Consider the following 6,628-nt stretch of genomic DNA (forward strand, 5'->3'; position numbering starts at 1 on the left):
AAACTTTTACTATCATTTCTAATATTACTGGCTAGCTTACCTTCATATTTGATCCTCTCCTTCCTTATTTCTCTCTTTGTTATCCTCTGTTTGTTTTGTAGCCTTCCCAATCTTCTGATTTCCCAGTGCTCTTGGCCACTTTATAGGCTTTCTCTTTTTCTTTGATACATTTCCTGACTTTCTTTGTCAGCCATGGCTGTCTAATCCCTCCCCCCCACACCACCTCCCCACCCCGGATAATCTTTCTTTTCTTTGGGATGAAACCCTGTACTGTGTCCGCAATTACACCCAGAAACTTCTGCCATTGTTGCTCTACTGTTTTCCCTGCTAGGCTCTGCTTCCAGTCAATTTTCGTCAGTTCCTCTCTCACGCCCCTGTAATTACCCTTATTTAACTGTAACACCATTACATCTGATTTTGTCTTCTCTCTTTTAAACTTCAGACTGAACTCTAGCATATTATGATCGCTGCCTCCTAAATGTTCCTTACTTTAAGATCTTTTATAAAGTCTGGCTCATTACATAGCACTAAGTCCGGAATAGCCTGCTCCCTTTTGGGCTCCATCACAAGCTGTTCCAAAAAAACCATCCTGTAAGCATCCCATGAATTCCCTTTCTTTGGGTCCACTAGCAACATTATTCACCCAGTCCACCTGTATATTGAATTCCCCATGATCACTGTAACCTTACCTTTCTGACATGCCCTATCTGTTTCCTGGTACATCTTGCACCCCTGGTCCTGATCACTGCTGGGAAGTCTGTACATAACTCCAAATATGGTTTTTTTTGCCTTTGTGATTCCTCAACTCCACCAACACAGACTCCACATCATCTGACCCTATGTCATTCTGTGCCATAGATTTCATTTCATTCTTAACTGACAAGGCAACCCACCCACCACCACCACCACCCCCCCCCCCCCCACCTCCCTTTCTTTTCGATAAGTTGTAAATCCTTGGATGTTTAACTGCCAGTCCTGAACCCCCTGCAACCATGTCTCTGTGATGCTTATCACATCATAATCATTCACAATGATTTGTGCAGTTAATTCGTCTACTTTGTTACAAACACTACGAGCATTCAGGTAAAGTGCCTTAATGCTAAAGTTCTTATCCTCACGATTTCCAACATATTCTAGTAATGTGTCCTAAGTTATCCTTCCTTTTTGTTTCATTCCTAGTCTGCCTTGAACTTATACCCTGCACACATACTAACCTGCTGCTTATCTTTTGACTTGACTCCATACTTCCCTGTCACTTTCCCTTTCCCTTTCCCTCACCACTGATTCACAAGTTTAAAGCCTAGTGACCACCCTATTTATCCTTTTCGCTAGAACACTGCTTCCAGATCGGCTCAGGTGGAGACCGCCCCATCTGTAGAGATCACCCCGGTACCAAAACTGATGCCAATATCCCATGAAATGGAACCCCTCTTCCCCACACCAATCTCCTAGCCACGTGTTCACTTCCCTAACTTTCTTATCCCTATGCCAATTAGCACGTGGCTCAGGCAGTAATCCAGAGGTTATGACCCTCAAGCTGAAAATGTATTGCTGGAAAAGCGCAGCAGGTCAGGCAGCATCCAAGGAGCAGGAGAATCGACGTTTCGGGCATGAGCCCTTCTTCAGGAATGCCTTGCAAGAATCTTGCAAGGATGCCTTCCTTGAAGAAGCTCTCTTCCTACAGCATCTGCAGTCCTCACTTTCTCTGTTATGACCCTCGAGGACCTGTTCTTCCATTTCCTTCCTAGTGCTTGATAATCCCCAAACAAGTCCTCCTTCCAAGCCTTGCCTGTGGTGTTAGTGCCACCGTGAACCAAAACAACTGCATTTACTCCCTCCCGCTCCAATATCCTTTCGAGCTGATCTGAGATGTCCTGCACCCTGACACTGGGCAGGCAACACACCATGCGGGACTCCTGATCCCGAGATGGGGGAGTGTGTGGAAGGCTATGAAGGAGAGACCGAGTGAGAGGCTGTGAGGGAGGGAGGGGGAGTGTGGAAGGCTGGGGGGGTGGAGGGAGAGAGGTGCAGGAGGCTCTGACAGAAAGAGAGAGAGAGAGAGAGACTGCAGGAAGGGGCGAGTGAGATGCACACCCATATTTTCATTCCTCGCCTTCCCCATAAACCATGCCCAGAGCAGGCTGGGAGAAGGGGAAATCTCACACAGAGAAGCAACCTGCTTCTGAGCTGCACTTCCATATGAATTCTGCTGAACTATCATCATCAGAGATTGGCCAGAGGTGAACATTGTCAAGTTGTCATTAAACTCAACTCTTTAGCTTGGTGGCTTTTGCCCGAAACGTCGATTTTGCCTGTCCTCGGATGCTGCCTGAATTGCTGTGCTCTTCCAGCACCACTAATCCAGAATCTGGTTTCCAGCATCTGCAGTCATTGTTTTTACCTCTTTAGCTTGGTGCTGGTCCCCAACCTCTTCCCTGGTGCTCCAAACCTAGACCCCTGTCTGTCCCTCTCAGTCTCTGCTTCTTAACTGAGAGGGCAAAACAAGGTCTGCTGCCTGGCACCTTTTTAATGGCTAGTTTTATTAATGATTTGTTAAAGGATCAATTTGTTGCATTAAATCCAAATTTACAGTTGTGTCAAACCTGATGTTTCTGTTAAAAATCACACAACACCAGGTTCCAAATAAACCGGTTGGACTGTAACCTGGTGTTGTGTGATATTTAACTTTGTACACCCCAGTCCAACATCGGCACCTCCAAATCCTGATTTTTCTGAACTGTGCTCACCCACCCTCACCCTGAGTATTAGATTCGATTCCCTACAGTGTGGAAACAGGCCCTTCGGCCCAACAAGTCCACACAAACCCTCCAAAGAGCAACCCACCCAGACCCACCTCCCTCTGACCAATGCATCTAACACTATGGGCAATTTCGCATGGCCAATGCATCTGACCTGCACATCTTTGGACTGTGGGAGGAAATCCATGCAGACACGAGGAGAATGTGCAAACTCCACACAGACAGTCGCCCAAGGCTGGAATCAAACCTGAGACCCTGGTGCTGTGATGCAGCTGTGCTAACCACCGTGCCACCCAAACGTATGGGAATACTTGAAGTGTGGACTCCAGGGGAAAAGCCTAGACAAGCCGAGACCAGGTGGTAGAGCTTGCAGGTTTGGAAGGTGCTTTCGAAGCAATGTTGTGAATTTCTGCCATGCATCTTGTAGATGGTACACACTGCTGGCATGAGTGCCAGTGTTTGAGGGAGTAGATGTTGAAAGTGGTAAATGGGGTATCAGTCAAGTAGGGTGCTATTTTATGAGCAGTGTTGAGTGTCGCTGGAGTTAAAAGAGTGTTGGTTAGGTTGGATGGTAGCTCGCTAATGTAGCATGATGGCAACAGCATGAGTTCATTTCCTGAACCAACTGAGATTACCATGAAGGCTGTCCTTCTCAAACTCGCCCCTCACCTGAGATCTGGTGACCCTCAGGTTAAACCATCACCAGTGGTCTGTCATGAGAGAAGAGTACAATGGCCTGGTCCAATTTTGGTGATTTTACCTTGTTGGAGCTGTTTTCATTCAGGCAAGTGGAGAGCAGTCTGCTTTGGGGTCTTGTAGATGGTAGACATGCTTTGGAGAGACAGGAGGTGAGTTACAGAGTCATAGAGTCATACAGAGCCTTGTGTCCAACCAGTCCATGCTAACCATGATCCCAAACTAAACATGTCCCATCTACCTCAACATGGCCCGTATTCCTACAAACCTTTCTTACTCATGTACTTACCGAAATGTTTTTTACAAGTTGGAACTGTTTCTGCCTCCACCACTTCCTCTGGAAGTTCATTCCACACATGAGCCACACTCTGTGTGAAAAAATTGCCCCTCATTTCCTTTTTAAATCTTTCTCGTTTCACCTTAAAAATATGCCCCCCTTTCCCCCACCCCGAGTCTGGAAATCCCCCATGCAAGGGAAAAGACACCTGCTTATCTGTGCCCCTCATGATTTTATAAACCCCACAACCTCCTATACTCCAGTGAAAAAAAATCCCAGTCTATCCAGCCTCTCCTCATAACTCAAACCCTCCATTCCCGGTAACATCCTGCTAAATCTCTTCTGAACCTCTCCAGTTTAGTAATATCCTTCCTATAACAGGGTGACCAGAACTGGACACAGGACCCAGAAGAGGTCTCATTAACATCCTGTACTAACCTGGAGTTACTCAGCTCAGAATTCCCAACCTCTGACCTACTGTTTTAACCACAATATTTATGTCACTGGTAACACCCAGAATATTTTTAAGAGGTGCATATTTAATGAAAACACATTTCAAAGTCATGTGATTGGCTCCTCACTTCAAGGTGATTAGTTCACCAGTGAATCTGTAGGGGGCACACTTTTTATTCGTGTGCAGCATCATCAGTGTCTGTCCACAAGTGGCATAAGGGGTTTGTACAGAGGCCCCTGGGGTGGAGGTGACTGTCAGGGGGCCTGGCTTTTCCAGATCCTGAATAGTGTGGTCATTCAAAGTCTGCCATTCAACAGATAAGCATCATGACAGGGAGCTTGTCAGTGATTTCCTGTGTCTGCTATTCTTTGATCCAGAGGGTGTCTGCTGGTAGCTCAAGAAGTTTGCACCACAGGGGCCTGAGGCGGAAAGTGAGTAGGAGGTGGATCGAATGTGGAGTGGGTAATTGAGGGGCTCAAGGATGGTTAGCAGCAGCTCATGATGTTTCGTCAGTTTGCAAGTGTGTTGAGGAGCAGTGTTTGAGAGACAGAGAAGCCATGGTGTTCAGTGGAGGACTCAAGACGTAATTCGTATTGTTACACCCAGTTGAGTGTGACCAGGTTATATGTGTGTGATGACCTGTGCCAGAGAGGTGCACAGTACTCTGCAGTGGATTACGACAGGCAAAGTGCCATGGGGAGAGCGTCGTGAGAGCAGATCCAACAAATTTGACCAATGGGTTATTTCTGGTTTGACCTTTGCTGCTCTTTTCTTCAGGTGTTCCAGCAAAAGACAAAGTTCTATCGAGAGTCTGTTGGGTTGGGATCCTGCTATAGTCTCTGGCTGTCCATTGAGATTGTGATTCTTTATGTGGCAAGGGTTTGATGGTGGTCATTCAACTGAATTTCAACACAGAAACATGGGCATTTGCACCTTATGCTTATCCTGCCATTTAGTGAAATCTTGGTTGACCTGTGATTTCATCCAATTACCATATCTCTTCACACTCAGAACTGCCCACACCCCCATTTGTGAATTTAAAAGGCATTGTCAGGTTGACTCCTTATACCTTGTATTCTAGCCGGATAGCTATGAAAGCCTATATTCCATGAGTCTTTTTAATTACTTTCCATATGTAAAATCATGAAGGACATAGATAAGCTGAATAGCAAAACCTTAGGGTAGGGGAGTTCAATATTTTTAAAGTGAGAGGGGAGAGATTTAAAAGGGACCTGCAGGGCAAATGTTTCACCCAGATGGTATTACGTATGTGGAATGAACTGCCAGAGGAAGTGGTAATTGCAGGTACAGTTACAACATTTAAAAGACATTTGGACAGGTTCATGAATAGCAAAGGTTATAGGACCAAATGCAGCAAAAGGGGACTAGGTTAGGCTCGGAAACTTGAATGGCATGGACCAAATAACTTGTTTCGGTGATGTATGACTCTATAACTAAGCATACCCATCCTCTGTTCCTTCTAGCATGTCATATTTACAAAGTGCCCTATCCCGTTCTTTTATGGTCCAAATTGGATGACCTCCATTAAAGCCTATTTGTGACAGTTTTACTAATCTTTCTATAATCTGATCTTTCCATCTAGATGCTATAAATGCTGCCTGCTTTTGCATCATCAGTAAATTGGGGTATGCGGCTTTCTATCCCATCAGCTAAATATGATCCCAACATAGAAACATATGGGACTTTTTCAGAGAAGTGAGGGCTGAGTTGGCTGAGATAGATTGGGAAGTGAGATTTAAAGATGACAGATAGGCAATGGTAACATTTCAAGAAATAATTCATAGTTCTCAATGAATGTTCATTCCACTGGGGAGAAATATCAAGTCCCAAGTGATGCAGCCTTGGCCTCTTGAGAATATAAGGATAGTGTTAGATTAAAGAAGTATGATATCAAAAGGTGGAGTATACCTGAGGACAGAAAGAATTTTAAGAAGTCAGCAAAGGATTATGGTTATGACCAGGCAAAGAGGAGGAGAAATTGACTTCCTTCTTTTTAATATACTCTAGGTCAGTCAACATTTTGTTTTTCTCTCACCTTAACTCTTATCAAATTCCAATTAAAACATAGCTGATTAGAAATGAAAAATGATACGGGGCCGAGAAAGAGATACAAAGAAAGCAAGCCTTCCAAGTTCTACTTTTTAAAAATTATGGCCTTAAGCATGATGTTTCTTTTGAGAAGCTCAACGTGCAGATGAATTAACTATCTGGATGTCATCACATGACCGAGAAACACAGCCACTGTGCATTGTCATACTCTGGACACTGGCTGTGTCTAGGGATTACTCTGCCAGTATTTGTTTAGTCATAAGTAAACCTATCAGAGATCTTCAATAAAATTGAATTGATGCATTACTATTGTATTACATATGGATAGCGCAAGAGTATTCCTAAAACTATTAAACCAACTTTTCATATTCC

Source organism: Chiloscyllium plagiosum, chromosome 23, assembly GCF_004010195.1.
Source record: "Chiloscyllium plagiosum isolate BGI_BamShark_2017 chromosome 23, ASM401019v2, whole genome shotgun sequence".
Taxonomy (NCBI): Eukaryota; Metazoa; Chordata; class Chondrichthyes; order Orectolobiformes; family Hemiscylliidae; genus Chiloscyllium; species Chiloscyllium plagiosum.